This window comes from Cydia splendana, unplaced genomic scaffold (assembly GCF_910591565.1).
Source record: "Cydia splendana unplaced genomic scaffold, ilCydSple1.2 scaffold_47_ctg1, whole genome shotgun sequence".
Lineage (NCBI taxonomy): Eukaryota > Metazoa > Arthropoda > Insecta > Lepidoptera > Tortricidae > Cydia > Cydia splendana.
In genome coordinates, this window is record NW_026946890.1 from 1199415 (window position 1) to 1223445 (window position 24031).

Genomic DNA, 24031 nt, shown 5'->3' on the forward strand with positions numbered 1-24031 from the left:
GATATTTTTTATATGATGTTTCATTTATGGAGGTCGTGCAGGTTTGTTTATTGACAAAAATGTTACAACCAAATATGGGTGCATGTTTACATACCACTCTAAATACATGTGCCTGGAGTAAAACTTATACAAGCTGACTGAAAAAAAATGACAGTTGAGATGGTTTGGGTATTCATTATAAATCATGTAGTTCTTAATAGTACATGAATATTTGCATAACAAGTAGTTTTACTGGAGGTGGTGGTTTAATATTTAAACAAGGATAAATAATTAATGGGTTTAACAGGGGATGCCTTTTCATTATTTTCCATTGGCTGGTTGTTGCTGGGCGGGCTCTAAGCTGAATTTAGCGTAGTTTCCTCACATTGGCCGTTTTGCGGTGACCGATATAAGAATTCCGAATAATTTAATTTCGAATGTAGAATTTTTCAAAGTTTTGGAATTGGGCGAAGTTTAAATTTTGATTTACTGATAATCAACTCCGAGTTTCTGTCAGTTATCAAGATGAGTTGAGACAAATATATGATTAAACGATATTGTAAATGGACAAAGTTAAGAATCTTCTTCTCTGCTTGCCATAACAGCACACCCGTTTCTCACTTTGCCCATGCGTGTAAGAACTTCAGTCCACCAAAGCAGTTTGAGCTCATTTAAATGAATGCAGCTTCTGTGTATAATCTTCCCGCACGGGCTAGAAATCCAGGCTATATAATATAGCAAGCCAAATTGTGGTCTAGTAAACCCTTCCCTTAAATTCGGCATCTTTGATTCGCAGAGTATACCGGTGAGAGATCTCCATTTTTACCATCTAGTCCTTTTCTAGACTCGATGTCTGTCTGTATTTTGGCATCGGCGTACATTACCGAGCCCAAGTTTCGCGGTGACTGATATACTAAATCCGAATAATTTAGTTTAGACTGTAGAAATTTCTTCATATTTTTGAAACTGGGCGAAGTTCGAAATTTGATGTACTGATAATCAGCTCCGAGTTTCTGTCAGTTGTCAGGATGTGTTGAGATAAATATATGATTAAAATATATAGTAAATGCACAAAATTAAGAATGTAATTCTCTGCTTGCATAATTTGAAATTGTTGACATTTTTATTATTTTTAACTTATTTATATTTTAATTTATTTGACAACGATTTTACAATATTTTAATGATTTTATTCTAATTTAAGTAACTTATTATTTTTATCTAAACAGTTTTATATTTTAAATGTGATTTGGTTGTTTTCTTTTTATAAATGTCAGGAATGTTCAAATATTTCAAAATTTCTAGTGTTTATTATTTTATTGTTAATCCTATGTAAATTGTAATGCGATGTGTTGGACCTATGTTGTCTTAAATAAACGGATTTATTATTATTATAATCAGCCCTCCCATTTCTCACTTTTTCCATGCGTGTAATAACTTCAGTCCAACGAAGCATTTTGAGCTTATTTAAATGCAGCTTCTGTGTATCGTCTTCCCGCACGCGTCAACAATCCAGGTTATACAATATAGTAAGCCAAATTGCTATTTCGTAAACACATCTTTGATTATCAGAGTACACCGGTGAGAGGTCTACATTTTTGCTAAGTAGTCCATTTTCTAGACTCGATATCTGTTTGTATTTTGGCATCGGCGTATATTACCGAGCCCAAGTACTCACAATGCTGTAGATATTTTTTATATGATATTTCATTTATGGAGTTCGTGCAGATTGGTTTAATGTCAAAAAGTTACATCCAAATATGGGTGCATGTATACACACTACTCTAAATACAAGTGCCTGGAGTAAAACTTATACAAGCTGATTGAAAAAAAAATACAGTTTTGTTGGTTTGGATATTCATTATCAATCACTTCGTTCTAAATAACTACATGCATAATTGCATAGCAGGTAGTTTTACTGGAGGTGGCGGTTTGATGGTTAAAGAAGGATAAATAATTAATGGGTTTCACAGGGGATGACTTTCCCTTATTTTCCATTGACTGGTTGTTGCTGGGCGGGCTGGGTTTCACAGGGGACGCCAAAGCTGAATTTGGCGTAGTCTCCTTACAGTTGCTGTTTTGCGGTGACCGATATATTATAAGAATTCCGAATAATTTAGATGCAGAAATTTCTTCATATTTTTGAAATGGGGCCTAGTTCGAAATTTGATGTCCTGATAATCGTCTCCAAGGTTCTGTCAGTTGTCAGGATGTGTTGAGACAAATATATGATTAAAATATACCTATAGTAAATGCACAAAATTAAAAATCTCATTCTCTGCTTGCCATATCAGCCCACCCTTTTCTCACTTTTTCCATGCGTGTAATAACTTCAGTCCAATGACGCATATTGAGCTCATTTAAATGCAGCCTTTGTGTATCGTCTTCCCGCACGCGTCAACAATCCAGGCTATATAATATAGCAGGCCAAATTGCGATTTCGTAAACACATCCTTAAGAATCAGCATCTTTGATTATCAGAGTACACCGGTGAGAGGTCTCCATTTTGCTTTATAGTCCTTTTTCTAGACTCGATATCTGTTTTTTATTTTGGCATCGGCGTACATTACCGAGCCCAAGTACTTACAATGCTGTAGATATTTTTTATATGATGTCTCATTTATGGAGGTCGTGCAGGTTTGTTTATTGACAAAAATGTTAAACCCAAATATGGGTGCATGTTTACATACCACTCTAAATACATGTGCCTGGAGTAAAACTTGTACAAGCTGACTGAAAAAAAAAATACAGTTTTGATGGTTTGGATATTCATTATCAATCATTTCGTTCTTAATAAGTACATGAATATTTGCATAACAGGTAGTTTTACTGGAGGTGGTGGTTTAATATTTAAAGAAGGATAAATAATTAATGGGTTTTACAGGGGATGCCTTTTCAATATTTTCCATTGGCTGGTTGTTGCTGGGCGGGCTCTAAGCTGAATTTAGCGTAGTCTCCTCACATTGGCCGTTTTGCGGTGACCGATATAAGAATTCCGAATAATTTAATTTAGAATATAGAATTCTTCAAAGTTTTGGAATTAGAATAGAATACTTTATTGCATATCACATTACAGACATGGTTGGAATGGAACATAAATAAAGGTATACATGTGACACCCTGCAAGGGCACGGCAATATACTACAGGGCTACTAGAGGGCTACAAGTAGGTGATTTGATTACAATTATTATACACATTTCATTAAATTAATATTATACATACATTCACACATGATCATTTGATAGCAATATTACATTATTTCCTTACTACAAAGCACGGTAATATTTTTATTTACTGACTTGGTCAAAAAATTCTTTAATATTATAAAAACATCCAATAATTAAAAACAGTTTCAGCTGTTTTTTAAATTGACTTTCATTTTCCAGATCTTTGATAGAGTTTGGAAGGTGATTATAGATTTTTATAGTCATATAATGGGGGCTACATGTGACAAGCTTTAATTTCGAAAAAGGCACTTTTAGTTGATTAACATTACGATTATTTCTTTTAATTTGAGTTGTATCTTTGAGTGAATATAAGTTTAAGTGTTTCCTAACAAATTTACATGATTCAAATATGTACATAGATGCAACGGTCAGTATTTCATGTTTGATAAAATAGGGTTTACACGACTCCATTTGATCTATGTTGTACTAGAATTCTGATGCATTTTTTTTTTCAGAATAAATATTTTATCAATATCGCAGCTATTTCCCCAAAGGACCAGGCCATATGATACTCGCAAATAAGCATATGCGTAATATGCCGCAAGGGATGTCTGTAGGTCTGTAGCTCGCTTTAGATGCTCAAGGGCATATATAAAAGATGATAATTTTTTTGACAATTTTAGAATATGGTCTTTCCAGCTCATATTTGAGTCTAATTCTATTCCTAATAGGGTGGCAGAACTCACGTTATCTAATTTTGAATATTTAAAGTCTATTTCCAATGATGATTTTTGATGAATGTTTTATTTTGGATTTTAAATTGGATAATTTTTGTTTTGTTAATGTTGAGCTTTAGGTTATGGGATTACAAACAATTTGTAATTTTATTTAGCGTTGACTGTAATTTATTCTGAACTTCTACAGTAGCATCTCATGGGAACATTATAGATATGTCATCTGCGAAAAGCGTGCTATGTTCGTCTAATATTTTAGGAAGATCATTTATGTAAATGATAAATAGAATACAGCCTAAGACGCTACCTTGAGGTATAGAGCCCTTCACTGGGACTCTCTCAGATCTGATGTGCTGTATAATTGCTCTATCAAAGTCTCTGTGCTCTATTTCAACATATTGGGAGCGATGGTCAAATATGACTTTAACCACTCCAGTGCAATACCTCTAACACCTATGTTATATAGTTTGTCTAGAAGGATTTCATATCGGACTCTATCGTAGGCCTTACTCATGTCGAGTAAGAGCCCCACAGCATATTTTTTGTCGTTTATAATATTGAATATCTCTAGGGCATATTTATAGATTGCTAAGGTAATTGAGTGATTTTTTCTGAAGCCATTTTGATTTTCACTAAAAATGTTGGATTTTTCACAGAAACTATAAAGGCGCTTTACCATCGCGGTTTCAAAAAATTTAGAGGACGTGGGTAGTAGAGATAAGATAAGATAAGATAAGATAAGATATATTTATTTCATTATAAAATACATTATAAATTTGCCTTAAATCAAACCTAAAACGCATTACTATAATGATCGTCAGAGATTACGTTCATGTAAAGGAATACAATTATGTATAATTATTATTCTTATAGCATAGTATATTACAATTATTATTAGGATCAGTTCTATACAATGAAGAATTAAGTTTCAACAAATACTACTAATTATTGTGGTCAAATTCATAATTTATTGTTTGAATTAATATCAAATTCGGAATAGTCATTAGTCATGTACTCTTTAACGCTGTACAATGTGCGAGACAACAGAAGTGTTTTCACTCGTAAACGGAATAAACTTTCGCTTTCTATATTTTTAATATTGTATGGTAACTTATTATAGAGTTCACATCCCATAGGGTCGGGTAAGCGCCTACTCATCTTCAACCTATATTTAGTTGGTATAATATTCAGAGATCGTTTGGTTTGGCGGGGATTACATTGTGATCGTAGCTTAAACTGTTTAATGTTTTTTCTTACATATAAGATTATTTCCATTATGTATACAGAGATTGAACTTAAAATACTTAATTTTTTAAAGTGCTGTCTACATGGATCCCGAAACTTAGCTCCCACTAGTGTTCTTATAGCTTGCTTTTGTAACTTTAAAACTCGCTCATTTTCAATTGATTTTCCCCACAATAGTATGCCGTACGATATTATTGAATGTACATAGGCATAATAAATCTGTTTTAAGCTATCATTCGATACTAAGGATTTTAGTTGTCTCATTGCATAGATACCTTTCGCGATTTTACAACAAACCAAATCAATGTGGAGATTCCACTTTAATGCAGCATCTAACTGAAATCCAAGAAGCTTAACGTTGTCTACTGTTTGTAATATTCTATTGTCTCTTAAGGTGACACGTAGTGTTGTTGTAGGTTTACGCGGTTGGAATAACATAATATTAGTTTTTTCTGAATTTAACTGTAAACCATTCGCTTTGAACCAGTTCTCAAATGTGTGAATAGTTTTAACTATTTTTACTTGTAATTCTTCGTATGTTTCAGCACTTACTACAATTGATGTGTCATCCGCATACAATATCATTTTTCCGTCTATGTTCAATGACCATAAATCATTTACAAAGATAAGGAACAAAGTATTACCCAATGCGGATCCCTGTGGAACACCAATTGATACGTTATGAGCAGATGATCGTTGTCGTAATCCATTAATCTTGACTTCTACCGATTGTTTTCTGTCAGTTAAAAAAGATTTTATTAATTCGCCAATTTGACCCCGCATACCATACACTTCTAACTTTTTGAGAAGCAGTGCATGGTTCACGGTGTCAAAGGCTTTTGACAAATCCAAGAAAATCCCTGCGACTTTTTGTTTATTATCTAAGGCAGTGCAGATATGTTTAATAAATTGGTGCGCCGCGGTTGTAGTGGATTGACCTGGTCGATAAGCAAACTGAGCATCTGAAAGTGTACTGTTATTTGTAATATGTTTGATGATGGTACTGGATAATGTTGCTTCAATTAATTTAGATAAGGTTGGTACAATGGTAATTGGCCTATAGTTTTCCACGTCAGATTTTTCTCCCTTACCTTAATATATAGGACATATACGGGCTTGTTTAAGGGAATTCGGATAAACTGTTGTTGTCAAGATGTTATTTACAAGGTACGTTATTTCTTCGGATAAGGTGTGCATGACCATATATAAAAAGTTACCTGATATGTCATAAATGTCTTTAGTGTTAGATTTACTTATTTTTGTTTGGGCAAGTTTCATCAGTTCCGTTGGAAGTACAGTATGAATTTTACATTCTGGTTGGTCTGGTATACAGTTTGCTACATAGGCTAATGCTTTTTTATGATCAGGAATATTATTTGCAGCAACACGTTCCCCTACTTGACTGAAAAACATATTTATATATTCTGGTAATTCTGTATTTAAGATAGGTTTAGCTGTGTTTTTATTTATTAAACGCCATTCCCATTCTTCGATAGTTTTATTAGTTTCCTCTTTTATTACAGTCCAAACCTCTTTTTTAGGATTTTTAGACTTAAGTATTCTTTGCTCCAGGTATTGTTTTTTGCTATCATGGAATTGATTGTCTCTTAATATCTTTTTCTCTTTAATTTGAGTCTCAAATGTAATATTTGGAAATTGATTCTGGAAAAAGTGCAAGTCTTCAATGTCTTTTTGAATTTTGATCAAGTCATCAGTCATCCAAGGTAACCGTTTCACTATTTTATTCTTTATTACTCTTACTGGGAAATGACGATTCAATGCAAGAGTCAATTTGTCGGAGAAAATGTCAAAGGTGTTTTCAGGGTCGTAAGTGCAAAATATGTTTTCCCAATCATAAGAAAGCATTGTGTCCAAAAAATCTCGAGTATTTGATTCATTGTAGTAACGCATTTCTTTAAATGAGGAGATTAAGCTGTTATTTTTAATTAGTAGCTTTACAAGTTGACCGTCATGGTCAGATATTCCGGTCGATATTGGCAAAACTTTGATTAAATTTAAATCTATATTTGTGACTACGCAATCAATTGATGTACCAGTTGTTCCGTCGATTCTAGTAGGGAAGTTTACTATGTTATGTGCATTATAAGGGGCTAGGATATCAGTTAGGTCCGCTTTTTGAGCAGATTCCTTTAAAAAGTCCACATTCCAGTCACCAGCTAGAATAACACTCTTTGATCGCACACTATACAGAACGTCAAATACTTTAGCTATAGTTTCTGACATAATTTGAAAGTCACCCTTACCAGGTCTATAGATTCCTACAATTACATTTTTTTCTGTTTTAATATCTATTTCTACGGCCGCTAATTCACAATGGTATTCCACTGATAATTTCTCAATATTACGTAAAGTTTTATATTTCACATTATTTTTAGTAAAAATAGATACACCTCCATGTATTTGATTTTTCCTTATGAAATAGCTAGCATGATTATATCTTTTGAATACAATATTACTGACATCATTTCTATTTAGCCATGTTTCCGTTGCTATCAATACATCCGGTAGGTGGTTTTCAATGACCCCATCAAGTGCTAATAGTTTATTACGTATGCTTCTACAGTTTTGATGAACTATTCTAAAACTTCTATTCTTTTCCACTTCTTTAGCTATATTAGTATTGATATCAAATGTCGTTTTTCTAAAAAATTACTACTATCCTCGTTTTTCCCCATTTCAGCTTCTTTATCGTGATTATCTTCGTTGCTAGTTGCATTAGTAAGGTACATAGCATTGATGCTCCTAAGTGATGAAGTTTGGCAAAAATTATGAGTGGTAATTGCTTTCAGTTCATTTGCTATATATGTTGACTTTCTAGTGTATATTCCTTTTTTCAGATCACTTGCTCTATTTATTTCATAATATTTGACATTATCATTTGCGCTTGAAAGATGATGTAGTTTTTTATTCAACTTAAATATTTCGCTGTTGTGTCTTCCGTCGAATGCAACACTCGAAATAATTAGGCTAAATTTAGCGTTTTGCTGTTTTTCTATTACTCCCTTTATTCTCTTGGTGTATTCCGAAGTGGAGACATTTATTGTATTGTAATCACCTATTAATATCACAACACAGTCATATTTGCCGAGTCTTGGGACTTGTTCTTCCAATTTGTTTAAAATATAAGAACATGGAGCCTTAGGGTAGCAGTAGTTAATGCAGGATAAATTGTTTTCCTGTACCAGGTGCTTGCTAATGTTTTGACCTCTTGTGTCTGAAAAAATAATCATTTCATTCTTGGCGTTACTTGGGCCAGGTCCAAATTCCATTCTCTTGATTTCCGTTGCATCGTCGCTCTTTAGCTGCATCCTGTGGTCCATTTTGCTCATAATTTCTTGTTTTTCAGTACTATTATGTAGAGTCTTTGATTCAGGTAGTTCCTCTTGACTATTTGCGTTATGTCCTTGACAATGCTGGCTACTACGTTGTTGCATGTGCTTCTTCAGACGCTTCATAACCTTTTTCTGCCTTTTAATCTTTCTTTGCACAGATCGGCTCTTTTGTATTCTGAATCCTTTATTCGGGCCTAATTTTGCAATGTCGCTGTTTATTTTATACGAGACTCTATTTTCTTCGGTCACTTCTATAAATTTATATTTCAATTCGTCATATTCATTCTGCATCTCATTTAATTTGTGTTTTAACGGTGCAATTATAGCGTTATTCATTTCACAAATTTCGTTTTGCTCTTCTTGTAGATATTTGTTATTTTCATTCATGTTAAATATATCATTTTGTAAATCTATATTAATATCTTCTAGTTCTGCTATTTTCTTTTTCATAAGTTGATTTTCAATACACATCTTTTCAAAGTCTGCGCTGTCTTGTTCTTGTTCTTCTTGCATGCGCTGAACAAGTTTATGTTTGTCATTCAATTTTGTCTGCATGTTGCTTATAATTTTTTCATATGTTTTAAGTTCATTGTCCTTTTCTTGTACTGTTTTTTCATACTCCAAAATTTTATTTCTACATTCCACTAATTTAGTATTTGTGGTTTCTCGAGGTTGTGCTTTCATGTTGCCAGGTTTAAGTTTGTTATGCATTGGTATTTAATATGTGGTTCGACTTTATAATTCCAAAAGTATATTTATTATACAAAAAAATAATTAAAAAAGTAAAAAATTCTTGAGGTTTGAACTCTGAATTGTCACTGTTTGTTCATATATTTATTGAAACAAAAAATAAAAAACACAAAAAGTTCTGCCCGTGGCGAGATTCGAACTTGGATCACATTTTAGTGTAAGCGTTTAAGTCCACTACTAGTACCACTTGACCAGCGCGTTCGTTGTGTGAGCTGACGAAATTCCAGTATGGTACTTATAAGTTGTGTTTAAAAATGTCGGGCAGTTAGTAAAACGTCTGTGATTGATCCACCCTCTATTCTAAAACTGTAAAGTAATGTAATTAAACTGCACTTATTGTTCGTTCACTTTATATCAGTTAATTTCGCACACTAACACGGTCTTCTTTTCACTCTAGGCACTTTAAAGTAATTTTTGTTCAGAGTTATTGTAGTTGTTATTGTTTATTGGTGAAATAGTGACTGTTTGTTATCGCCGCATTTATCTCACAATTTTACACTTTCCGTTGCGTTTTGACGTTAAATAATACACTCACTCGTTCCGGGCACTAATTACGTTATTATACACAAATTATTACATTGTTTTTCGTTTTAAATAATTTTAATTGTCAAAAAGATTGCAGAGATATTGTTTACGGTGGCAAGAGATTGGACGGTAGTAATTTATGTCTGCGGTATTTCCCTTTTTGTGAATAGGTTTTATTAATGAGATTTTCAATGCATCAGGAAAGATGCCTTGTGAAAAAGATTGATTTATTAGTAGGGAGTAGGGACTGCATAGAGATTCTGCGCAATATTTTAATAAAGCTGGGGGGATTTCATCTATGCCAAAAGACGATTTATTTTTATGGTTTTTTAGAATTGTAAATACTTACTACTTTAGGTTGAGTAGGCCGAAGGAAAAATGAGTTGTTTATTGGATTTACTAGAATTGGGCGAAGTTTAAATTTTTATTTACTGATAGTCAACTCCGAGTTTCTGTCAGTTATCAGGATGAGTTGAGACAAATATATGATTGAACGATATTGTAAATGGACAAAGTTAAGAATCTTCTTCTCTGCTTGCCATAACAGTAAACCCGTTTCTCACTTTGCCCGTGCGTGTAAGAACTTAAGTCCACCAAAGCATTTTGAGCTCATTTAAATGCAGCTTCTGTGTATAATCTTCCCGCACGGGCTAGAAATCCAGGCTATATAATATAGCAAGCCAAATTGTGGTCTCGTAAACCCTTCCCTTAAATTCGGCATCTTTGATTCGCAGAGTATACCGGTGAGAGATCTCTATTTTTTCTTTTTCTAGACACAATGTCTGTCTGTATTTTGGCATCGGCGTACATTACCGAGCCCAAGTTTCGCGGTGAATGATATACTAAATCCGCATAATTTAGTTTAGACTGTAGAAATTTCTTTATATTTTTGAAACTGGGCGAAGTTCGAAATTTGATATACTGATAAACAGCTCCGAGTTTCTGTCAGTTGTCAGGGTGTGTTGAGACAAATATATGATTAAAATATATAGTAAATGCACAAAATTAAGAATGTTATTCTCTGCTTGCCTAATCAGCCCACCCATTTCTCATTTTTCCATGCGTGTAATAACTTCAGTCCAACGAAGCATTTTGAGCTCATTTAAATGCAGCTTCTGTGTATCGTCTTCCCGCACGCGTCAACAATCCAGGCTATACAATATAGCAAGCCAAATTGCTATTTAGTAAACACATCTTTGATTATCAGAGTACACCGGTGAGAGGTCTACATTTTTGCTAAATAGTCCATTTTCTAGACTCGATATCTGTTTGTATTTTGACATCGGCGTACATTACCGAGCCCAAGTACTTACAATGCTGTAGATATTTTTTATCATCATCATCATCAGGCTATAGTAGTCCACTGCTGGACATAGCCCTCCCCTAAAGAGCGCCATAGCGCCCTGTCCTCAGCTTGCCGCATCCAGCATCTGCCTGCAGTCTTTCGCAGATCGTCATCCCACCTGGTCGGAGATATTTTTTATATGATGTTTCATTTATGGAGGTCGTGCAGGTTTGTTTAATGTCAAAAAGTTACAACCAAATATGGGTGCATGTATACACACTACTCTAAATACAAGTGCCTGGAGTAAAATTTATAAAAGCGGATTGAAAAAAAAAACAGTTTTGTTGGTTTGGATGTTCATTAACAATCACTTCGTTCTAAATAAGTACATGCATAATTGCATAGCAGGTAGTTTTACTGGAGGTGGCGGTTTAAGGGTTAAAGAAGGATAAATAATTAATGGGTTTCACAGGGGATGACTTTTCCTTAATTTCCATTGGCTGGTTGTTGCTGGGCGGGCTGCGTTTCACAGTATACGCCAAAGCTGAATTTGGCGTAGTCTCCTAACAGTTGCTGTTTTGCGGTGCCGATATATTATAAGAATTCCGAATAATTTATTTTAGACTACAGAAATTTCTTCATATTTTTTAAATGGGGCATGAAACTGGGAGAAGTTCGAAATTTGATGTCCTGATAATCGTCTCCAAGTTTCTGTCAGTTGTCAGGATGTGTGGAGACAAATATATGATTTAAATATACCTATAGTATTGCACAAAATTAAAAATTTTATTCTCTGCTTGCCATATCAGCCCACCCATTTCTCACTTTTTCCATGCGTGTAATAACTTTAGTCCAACGAAGCATATTGAGCTCATTTAAATGCAGCCTTTGTGTATCGTCTTCCCGCACGCGTCAACAATCCAGGCTATATAATATAGCAGGCCAAATTGCGATTTCGTAAACACATCCTTAAGAATCAGCATCTTAGATTATCAAAGTAAACCGGTGAGAGGTCTCCATTTTGCTTTATAGTCCTTTTTCTAGACTCGATATCTGTTTGTATTTTGGCATCGGCGTACATTACCGAGCCCAAGTACTTTATGGGTAAAATTACAGGTTTGTTTAATGTCAAAAAGTTACAACCAAATATGGGTGCATGTATACACACTACTCTAAATACAAGTGCCTGGAGTAAAACTTATACAAGCTGATTGAAAAAAAAAATACAGTTTTGTTGGTTTGGATATTCATTATCGATCACTTCGTTCTAAATAAGTACACGCATAATTGCATAGCAGGTAGTTTTACTGGAGGTGGCGCTTTGATGGTTAAAGAAGGATAAATAATTAATGGGTTTCACAGGGGATGACTTTCCCTTATTTTCCATTGACTGGTTGTTGCTAGGCGGGCTGGGTTTCACAGGGGACGCCAAAGCTGAATTTGGCGTAGTCTCTTTACAGTTGCCGTTTTGCGTTAACCGATATATGATAAGAATTCCGAATAATTTATTTTAGACTGCAGAAATTTCTTCATATTTTTGAAATGGGGCCTAGTTTGAAATTTGATATCCTGATAATCGTCTCCAAGGTTCTGTCAGTTGTCAGGATGTGTTGAGACAAATATAGAGAATAAATATAAACGAAGCATATTGAGCTAATTTAAATGCAGCCTTTGTGTATCGTCTTCCCGCACGCGTCAACAATCCAGGCTATATAATATAGCAGGCCAAATTGCGATTTCGTAAACACATCTTTAAGAATCAGCATCTTTGATTATCAGAGTACACCGGTGAGAGGTCTCCATTTTGCTTTATAGTCCTTTTTCTAGTCTGGATATCTGTTTGTATTTTGGCATCGGCGTACATTACCGAGCCCAAGTACTTTCAATGCTGTAGATATTTTTTATATGGTGTTTCATTTATGGAGGTCGTGCAGGTTTGTTTATTGACAAAAATGTTACAACACAATATGGGTGCATGTTTACATACCACTCTAAATACATGTGCCTGGAGTAAAACTTATACAAGCTGACTGAAAAAAAATTACAGTTTAGATGGTTTGGATATTCATTATTAATCATGTCGTTCTTAATAGGTACATGAATATTTGCATAACAGGTAGTTTTACTAGAGGTGGTGGTTTAATATTTAAACAAGGATAAATAATTAATGGGTTTAACAGGGGATGCCTTTTCATTATTTTCCATTGGCTGGTTGTTGCTGGGCGGGCTCTAAGCTGCATTTAGCGTAGTTTCCTCACATTGGCCGTTTTGCGGTGACCGATATAAGAATTCCGAATAATTTAATTTAGAATGTAGAATTTTTCAAAGTTTTGGAATTGGGCGAAGTTTAAATTTTGATTTACTGATAATCAACTCCGAGTTTCTGTCAGTTATCAGGATGAGTTGAGACAAATATATGATTGAACGATATTGTAAATGGACAAAGTTAAGAATCTTCTTCTCTGCTTGCCATAACAGCACACCCGTTTCTCACTTTGCCCATGCGTGTAAGAACTTCAGTCCACCAAAACATTTTGAGCTAATTTAAATGCAGCTTCTGTGCATAATCTTTCCGCACGGGCTAGAAATCCAGGCTATATAATATAGCAAACCAAATTGTGGTCTCATAAACCCTTCCCTTAAATTCGGCTTCTTTGATTCGCAGAGTATACCGGTGAGAGATCTCAATTTTTGCCATCTAGTCCTTTTCTAGACTCGATGTCTGTCTGTATTTTGGCATCGGCGTACATTACCGAGCCCAAGTTTCGCGGTGACTGATATACTAAATCCGAATAATTTAGTTTAGACTGTAGAAATTTCTTCATATTTTTGAAACTGGGCGAAGTTTGCAATTTGATGTACTGATAATCAGCTCCGAGTTTCTGTCAGTTGTCAGGATATGTTGAGATAAATATATGATTAAAATATATAGTAAATGCACAAAATTAAGAATGTTATTCTCTGCTTGCCTAATCAGCCCACCCATTTCTCACTTTTTCCATGCGTGTAATAACTTCAGTCCAACGAAGCATTTTGAGCTTATTTAAATGCAGCTTCTGTGTATCGTCTTCCCGCACGCGTCAACAATCCAGGCTATACAATATAGCAAGCCAAATTGCTATTTCGTAAACACATCTTTGATTATCAGAGTACACCGGTGAGAGGTCTACATTTTTGCTACATAGTCCATTTTCTTGACTCGATATCTGTTTGAATTTTGGCATCGGCGTACATTACCGAGCCCAAGTACTTACAATGCTGTAGATATTTTTTATATGATGTTTCATTTATGGAGGTCGTGCAGGTTTTTTTAATGTCAAAAATTTACAACCAAATATGGGTGCATGTATACACACTACTCTAAATACAAGTGCCTGGAGTAAAACTTATACAAGCTGATTGAAAAAAAAAATACAGTTTTGTTGGTTTGGATATTCATTATCAATCACTTCGTTCTAAATATGTACATGCATAATTGCATAGCAGGTAGTTTTACTGAAGGTGGCGCTTTGATGGTTAAAGAAGGATAAATAATTAATGGGTTTCACAGGGGATGACTTTCCCTTATTTTCCATTGACTGGTTGTTGCTGGGCGGGCTGGGTTTCACAGGGGACGCCAAAGCTGAATTTGGCGTAGTCTATTTACAGTTGCCGTTTTGCGTTGACCGATATATGATAAGAATTCCGAATAATTTATTTTATACTGCAGAAATTTCTTCATATTTTTGAAATGGGGCCGTTTCACATTGGCCGTTTTGCGGTGACCGATATAAGAATTCCGAATAATTTAATTTTGAATGTAGAATTTTTCAAAGTTTTGGGATTGGGCGAAGTTTAAATTTTGATTTACTGATAATCAACTCCGGGTTTCTGTCAGTTATCAGGATGAGTTGGGACAAATATATGATTGAACGATATTGTAAATGGACAAAGTTAAGAATCTTCTTCTCTGCTTGCCATAACAGCACACCCGTTTCTCACTTTGCCCATGCGTGTAAGAACTTCAGTCCACCAAAACATTTTGAGCTAATTTAAATGCAGCTTCTGTGCATAATCTTTCCGCACGGGCTAGAAATCCAGGCTATATAATATAGCAAACCAAATTGTAGTCTCGTAAACCCTTCCTTTAAATTCGGCTTCTTTGATTCGCAGAGTATACCGGTGAGAGATCTCAATTTTTGCCATCTAGTCCTTTTCTAGACTCGATGTCTGTCTGTATTTTGGCATCGGCGTACATTACCGAGCCCAAGTTTCGCGGTGACTGATATACTAAATCCGAATAATTTAGTTTAGACTGTAGAAATTTCTTCATATTTTTGAAACTGGGCGAAGTTCGCAATTTGATGTACTGATAATCAGCTCCGAGTTTCTGTCAGTTGTAAGGATATGTTGGGATAAATATATGATTAAAATATATAGTAAATGCACAAAATTAAGAATGTTATTCTCTGCTTGCCTAATCAGCCCACCCATTTCTCACTTTTTCCATGCGTGTAATAACTTCAGTCCAACGAAGCATTTTGAGCTTATTTAAATGCAGCTTCTGTGTATCGTCTTCCCGCACGCGTCAACAATCCAGGCTATATAATATAGCAAGCCAAATTGTTATTTCGTAAACACATCTTTGATTATCAGAGTACACCGGTGAGAGGTCTACATTTTTGCTACATAGTCCATTTTCTTGACTCGATATCTGTTTGAATTTTGGCATCGGCGTACATTACCGAGCCCAAGTACTTACAATGCTGTAGATATTTTTTATATGATGTTTCATTTATGGAGGTCGTGCAGGTTTGTTTAATGTCAAAAAGTTACAACCAAATATGGGTGCATGTATGCACACTACTCTAAATACAAGTGCCTGGAGTAAAACTTATACAAGCTGATTGAAAAAAAAAATACAGTTTTGTTGGTTTGGATATTCATTATCAATCACTTCGTTCTAAATAAGTACATGCATAATTGCATAGCAGGTAGTTTTACTGAAGGTGGCGCTTTTATGGTTAAAGAAGGATAAATAATTAATGGGTTTCACAGGGGATGACTTTCCCTTATTTTCCATTGACTGGTTGTTGCTGGGCGGGCTGGGTTTCACAGGGGACGCTAAAGCTGAATTTGGCGTAGTCTCTTTACAGTTGCCGTTTTGCGTTGACCGATATATGATAAGAATTCCGAATAATTTATTTTATACTGCAGAAATTTCTTCATATTTTTGAAATGGGGCCTAGTTTGAAATTTGATGTCCTGATAATCGTCTCCAAGGTTCTGTCAGTTGTCAGGATGTGTTGAGACAAATATAGAGAATAAATATAAACGAAGCAAATTGAGCTAATTTAAATGCAGCCTTTGTGTATCGTCTTCCCGCATGCGTCAACAATCCAGGCTATATAATATAGCAGGCCAAATTGCGATTTCGTAAACACATCTTTAAGAATCAGCATCTTTGATTATCAGAGTACACCGGTGAGAGGTCTCCATTTTGCTTTATAGTCCTTTTTCTAGTCTGGATATCTGTTTGTATTTTGGCATCGGCGTACATTACCGAGCCCAAGTACTTACAATGCTGTAGATATTTTTTATATGATGTTTCATTTATGGAGGTCGTGCAGGTTTGTTTATTGACAAAAATGTTAGAACCAAATATGGGTGCATGTTTACATACCACTCTAAATACATGTGCCTGGAGTAAAACTTATACAAGCTGACTGAAAAAAAATTACAGTTTAGATGGTTTGGATATTCATTATTAATCATGTCGTTCTTAATAGGTACATGAATATTTGCATAACAGGTAGTTTTACTGGAGGTGGTGGTTTAATATTTAAAGAAGGATAAATAATTAATGGGTTTAACAGGGGATGCTTTTTCATTATTTTCCATTGGCTGGTTGTTACTGGGCGGGCTCTAAGCTGCATTTAGCGTAGTTTCCTCACATTGGCCGTTTTGCGGTGACCGATATAAGAATTCCGAATAATTTAATTTAGAATGTAGAATTTTTCAAAGTTTTGGGATTGGGCGAAGTTTAAATTTTGATTTACTGATAATCAACTCCGGGTTTCTGTCAGTTATCAGGATGAGTTGGGACAAATATATGATTGAACGATATTGTAAATGGACAAAGTTAAGAATCTTCTTCTCTGCTTGCCATAACAGCACACCCGTTTCTCACTTTGCCCATGCGTGTAAGAACTTCAGTCCACCAAAACATTTCGAGCTAATTTAAATGCAGCTTCTGTGCATAATCTTTCCGCACGGGCTAGAAATCCAGGCTATATAATATAGCAAACCAAATTGTAGTCTCGTAAACCCTTCCCTTAAATTCGGCTTCTTTGATTCGCAGAGTATACCGGTGAGAGATCTCAATTTTTGCCATCTAGTCCTTTTCTAGACTCGATGTCTGTCTGTATTTTGGCATCGGCGTACATTACCGAGCCCAAGTTTCGCGGTGACTGATATACTAAATCCGAATAATTTAGTTTAGACTGTAGAAATTTTTTTCATATTTTTGAAACTGGGCGAAGTTCGCAATTTGATGTACTGATAATCAGCTCCGAGTTTCTGTCAGTTGTCAGGATATGTTGGGATAAATATATGATTAAAAAAATAGGCTGCTATTTAACTGACCACCAGATTTAGTAAAATTTAATACCAAAAAAATCTATTTTACCACCCTAAAATAATGAATGATCACCAAAATTATAACACCATTTTAATGTGAAATGATTACCAATTTTATTACACTTTACTATCCTTTTAAAGGAAATGACACCAAACTAATCATTATTAACCCAAAAATACTAAATGATTACCAAATTTCAAACCCCATTTTAATGTGAAATGATAGCCAAATTTTTACATCTTGCTATCCTATTAAAGAAAATGACACCAAAATAATCATTGTAAACCCAAAAATAGTAAATGACCACCTAAATTAGAACTCCATTTTAATGTAAAATTATAACCAAATGTTTAAATCTTGATATCATATTAAAGCAAATGACTCCAAAATAATCATTGTAAACCCAAAAATTGTAAATGACCACCAAAATTGTAACCACATTTTAATTAAAAATGTGCAAATATTTAATATACTTACCGTTATCCTATTAAATTAATTAATCCACTTCGTCACCTTTTTCTAGTAGCATTTTATTTCTGTAACAGTCGCAGTTCTAACCTAACCTAACCCACTTTTCTAGTAGCATTTCGTTTCTGTAAGGGTCGCAGTTCAAACCTAACCTAACCTAACTCACTTTTCTAGTAGCATTTCTTTTCTGCAAGGGTCGCAGTTCAAACCTAACCTAACCCACTTTTATAGTAGCATTTCTTTTCTGCAAGGTTCGCAGTTCAAACCTAACCTAACCCACTATTCTAGTAGCATTTCGTTTCTGTATGGGTCGCAGTTCAAACCTAACCTAACCCACTTCTCCAGTAGCATTTTTTTTCTGTAAGGGTCGCAGTTCAAACCTAACCTAACCCACTTTTCTAGTAGCATTTCTTTTTTGTAAGGGTTGCAGTTCAAACCAAACCTAACCCACTTTTCTAGCAGCATTTCTTTTCTGTAAGGGTCGCAGTTCAAACCTAACCTATCCCACTTTTCTAGTAGCATTTCTTTTCTGTAAGGGTCGCAGTTCAAACCTAACCTAACCCACTTTTCTTTTCTGTAAGGGTCGCAGTTCAAACCTAACCTAACCCATTTTTCTAGTAGCATTTGGTTTCTGTAAGGGTCGCAGTTCAAACCTAACCTAACCCAATTTTCTGATAGCATTTCGTTTCTGTATGGGTCGCAGTTCAAACCTAACGTAACCCACTTTTCTAGTAGCATTTCGTATATGTATGGGTAGCAGTTGAAACTTAACCTAGCCCACTTTTTAGTAGCATTTCGGTTCTGTGAGGATCGCAGTTCTAACCTAACCTAACCCACTTTTATAGTAGCATTTCGTTTCTGTAAAGGTCGCAGTTCAAACCTAACCTAACCTACTTTTCTAGTACCATTTCGTTTCTGTAAGGGTCGCAGTGCTAACCTAACCCACTTAACTGATAGCAGTTTGACTTACTTTTCTAGTAGCATAAGGAAATGCTACTAGAAAAGTAGATTAGGTTAGGTAGGTATGCGGTGCGGGCTACGGGGGGTTGAGCGGGAGGGGCTAGTAGTTTTGGCATCAGTTTACTTTATTTGGTAATATGTATAAATTTTTTGGTAATCATAGTGGTTTATTTAGGTGAAAATATCGCATTCATTTGGTCTTCAAGATTTGGTGATCATTAATCATTTTTGGTGATCATTCAATATATTTGGTATTTGAATACAATTTAAAGTGCAGTCGTAATTAAAATGGTGGTACTTTTGTATTTTTAGGCCTTATTTTTTTGGTGTTCAGTCATTTTTTTTGGTAAGCATGATTTTTTTATTTAGGGTACCAAAGTATTTTTTGGTGGTCATTATATTTGTAGCCATTAAAATATATAGTAAATGCACAAAATTAAGAATGTTATTCTCTGCTTGCCTAATCAGCCCACCCATTTCTCACTTTTTCCATGCGTGTAATAACTTCAGTCCAACGAAGCATTTTGAGCTTATTTAAATGCAGCTTCTGTGTATCGTCTTCCCGCACGCGTCAACAATCCAGGCTATACAATATAGCAAGCCAAATTGCTATTTCGTAAACACATCTTTGATTATCAGAGTACACCGGTGAGAGGTCTACATTTTTGCTACATAGTCCATTTTCTAGACTCGATATCTGTTTGTATTTTGGCATCGGCGTACATTGCCGAGCCCAAGTACTTACAATGCTGTAGATATTTTTTATATGATGTTTCATTTATGGAGGTCGTGCAGGTTTGTTTATTGACAAAAATGTTACAACCAAATATGGGTGCATGTTTACATACCACTCTAAATACATGTGCCTGGAGTAAAACTTATACAAGCTGACTGAAAAAAAATGACAGTTGAGATGGTTTGGATATTCATTATCACTCTCGAGATTATCGTATAAATCAACTCTCTCTTTCTATCTTATACTTTTTATAACTGAACCTAGTGGATTTATGAGCCCTCGACGTACCCTTTTGCTAGAAAAAGTACTCAACTGCGCGGAAGCCTTTTCAAGCTTAGAATACAAATATTTTATGTGAAATTTAAAGAAATGAAAGGTATTGTTTGTTAAAGAATTACTTGCGTTAGTAAGTTGGGCTCTAATTAGGTCAATGTTGACTCGAAAGTTGTCAAGGTCAATACTTTGTAAAAATGTGTGATAATGGGATACAACTTTTGTGGGTCCCATTTTAAATGGTACGAGTCCGGATCCATTTTCGTAGCTTTCAAGTCGGATCTCTTGAGCTAGGGCCAGGTTGATGCAGGTCCACGTCAGAAGTAGGGGCCTGTAACAATTGAGATTTACGTACTTTTTTAAGTCGGGATTTTGGGACGGGGCCTCGTTTTTTTGAAGTGTATATATGAACAGGTAAGTTTTCCGTGACCTTGTCGTGTGTATATCTAGGAGCTAACTTTTGCGTGTCGGCTGTAGGGTTCCGTATATATATCTCTTGGTCAGGGGAATAGTCAATTGACGGGTCTCTATTTCTGTTTATTCTCTCCATGTTAGATTCTCGCTGGGTCAAAGAAGTATTATGTACAAGATCGTATACAGTTTTCATTTTATTTCGATGGTCGTTGATGTAGTTTTGTATTAATAGTTCTGTTGTGTCTATGTCAATCGGGTCTCGTGGGTCAAAATGTCCAGTAATTAAATCAAAGGGCCTACATTTTGTTAAACTGTGTATTGAACTGTTGTATGCTAACAAAGCGTAAGGAATTAAATGTTTAGAATGTTGGTCTCGGTTTTTCAATTTTAGTATCCTTAAATGTTCTAGGATAGTTGAGTGAAACCTTTCTATTAATCCATTCTCGTTTGGTGCGTTAGCTGCGATTTTATGGTGGTTTACTTTGTGAACTCTTACAAATTCAGCTAGTAATTGGTTTGAGAACTCGGTGCCTTGGTCCGTTATCAAAGTTAAAGGTAAGCCATGATGCGTACAATAGTTTAATAGACCTTTCACTATACTGAGTGCTGTACCGTCTGGTAATCGATATGCCTGCGCATATTTGGTAAAAGAATCTATTATTGTCAAGTATTTAATATTTTCAACAGTCAAAGTGTCGGCATGTATGATTTCGAAAGGTTTACTTGCAGGTGGCACTACCTGGAATTGTGGATGAATTGGATTACGTTCGTATTTTGCTTGTCCGCAAACAATGCACTCATTTATGTACTTGGAAATGCTGTCGCGCATTTTCGGCCAGAAATATTTATGTGACAATGCTAAGCATGACTCATTTATACCACGGTGGTTTGTTTTGCCTTCGTGGTAATTCCGAATTATTTCTTGTTGTCTTTCGTAACTGTTGATGTTTTCGATTTCTGATTTAACTAATATTAATTTCATGGATGAGTTTTGAAAAGTTCTTTGAATTATAGGAACTATAGAATACATTTTTTCTATAGGTTGAACTAATATTGCGGTGCGGTATTTAGGATTAACATGTTTCGTAATTAAGTTGACTAATTCCTGTTCTAAATTTCCTTCATAGACTTCAATATATGTTCTCAAATGTGTCTCAAATGGTTTTGTTACAGTATCGGATATACGTGATTTACGATCAAGAATGCGGATAACTATTTGCCTAGTAAATTTATTTAGTGGCTCATCGGAAATTGGAATTTCTAAGATGGGACTCTCGTCACTAGTGTGGTTTGTCTCGGTCGCTCTGCTCTCTAATTCGTGAATATTAGGTACTTCGGGTGAATTTGGTATTATAGAGCTAACTTCATTATGTATTTCTATACGTGATAAGGCGTCCGCGTTTGTATTCGACTTGCCTTTTTTGTATATTACTGTAAAATCATATTCTGAGAGTTGCAGACTCCATCGGGTTATTCTTGCATTTGGTTCTTTAAGATTCATCATCCATTGCAAAGGTTTATGGTCGGTTACGATTTTGAACTTACGTCCAAATAAATAAGGGCGAAAATAGCGGGTTGCATATACGATCGCTAACAATTCCCGTTCGATTGTGCTGTAATTTTGTTCGCTACTGTTTAATGTGCGTGATGCATATGAAATAGGTTTATCCGAACCTAAAGGTCCTTGGGACAGTACGGCACCGATAGCAACGTTGGAAGCGTCACTTCTAATAATAAATTCCTTTGAAAAATCAGGATATATCAAAATAGGATCATTCATGAGCAAAGTTTTACATTTTTCAATGCATTCTACGTATTCTTGATTAATAGTTATACCTACACCTTTCTTCAAGCATTGCGTCAAGGGTTTCGTTATGCGAGCAAAATCTGGTATAAATTTTCTATAATAGCCAAGCAAGCCTAGAAACTGTTTAATTTGTTTCGTTGTTTGTGGTAAGGGGTATTTTTCAATTGCTGAGCTTTTATCAGGGTTAGGTTTAACGCCGTTGGGGGTAATTATGTGCCCTAGATAAGGAGTTTCCTGTTTCATGAACTCAGACTTATCCATTAGAATTTTGAAATTAGATTCGCGTAATCTTTGAAATATTTTTTCTAGATTGTTAATATGCTCTTGAAGGGAAGTCGAAAAGACTAAAATGTCGTCCAGGTAAACTAGACATATGGAATTTTGTAGGCCTTGTAGTACATTATCCATTACGCGCTGGAATGTTGACGGCGCGTTTTTTGTTCCCATAGGCATCCGAAGAAATTCAAAGTGCCCGTTTTCTACGTTAAAACCAGTTTTGTGAATGTCTGAAGGATGCATCTCTACTTGGTAAAAACCGCTGGCCAAATCTAAAGTTGTAAAGTATTGGCATTTACCCAATTTGTCCAATATATCGTTTATGTTAGGAATAGGGTACTTGTCGTCTATAGTTTTGGCATTTAGTTTCCGAAAATCTATAACTAACCTCCATTTTACTTTTCCACAAGCGTCCGCTTTTTTCGGGACGACCCAGATGGGTGCACTCCAGGCTGATGTTGACGGTCGAATTATTCCCTGTTCTAACATTTTTGCAATTTGAGATTTAACTTCCTCCCTATGAATTTGTGGGTATCTATACGTCTTCGAATAAATAGGTATTTCATCTGTCGTTTTTATGCGGTGCTTTATTTTATTAGTAAACGTAAGTGGTTCATCTTCAACATAAAATACGTCGGCATATTTGGTACAAAGTTGTTTTAAATTAGCTGTTTCCTCTGTATTCAAATGATCTGTGCGCAATCGAGACAATACGTGATCGACACGTGAGAATTGTTGTGAGTCACCGCTACGGTAACACTCGGTCTCCGAATTGAATAACTCAACGCTAATCGGCTGAGTTAGCGTGAATATCATGTCGCGTGAGAAATTATTGCAAATTTCGACAGTGCTTTTGTTATTGTTTGCAGTACTTATGCAATTACTTACAATGCAATTGCAAAGTACCTGTTGTTCCACGAATATATCACCACTTGGTATGTTTACTGGTACTTCTATTAGTTGTGACGAATTTGCCGGTACTATTGTTTCAAGTAAATTGACATTTCCGGAGGTATACATATATACGGGGTTGGTAGACAATGGAGTTATCAACTGACGGGTTCTGTAACTTATATCAGCTTGCCATAAATCAAGCAAATCGGACCCAATAAGGCCATCAAAATAATTGTGAAATTTGTACACAAATAACTTCAATGGTTCGCCATTGTTAAGTTCCGGGAAAGAAGGTATTGTTACCGAGTACTTGTTGACAGTTGAAGCATATACGTTTGTGACAATAAATGGATCGTATTGTAATGAGCATTGAGCGTAAAATTGCTTGACAGCCTTGGGGCTAAGAAAACTTTTATTTGCACCAGTGTCGATTAGTATTTTAAAAGGTGGGTTCCGTATTTGTATGTAAGGTAACTGTTGCTGATTTTGAATGTTAATCTCTATCTTGGTGAGTTTTTCACAAGATCCTGGCAAAAAATCGAATCA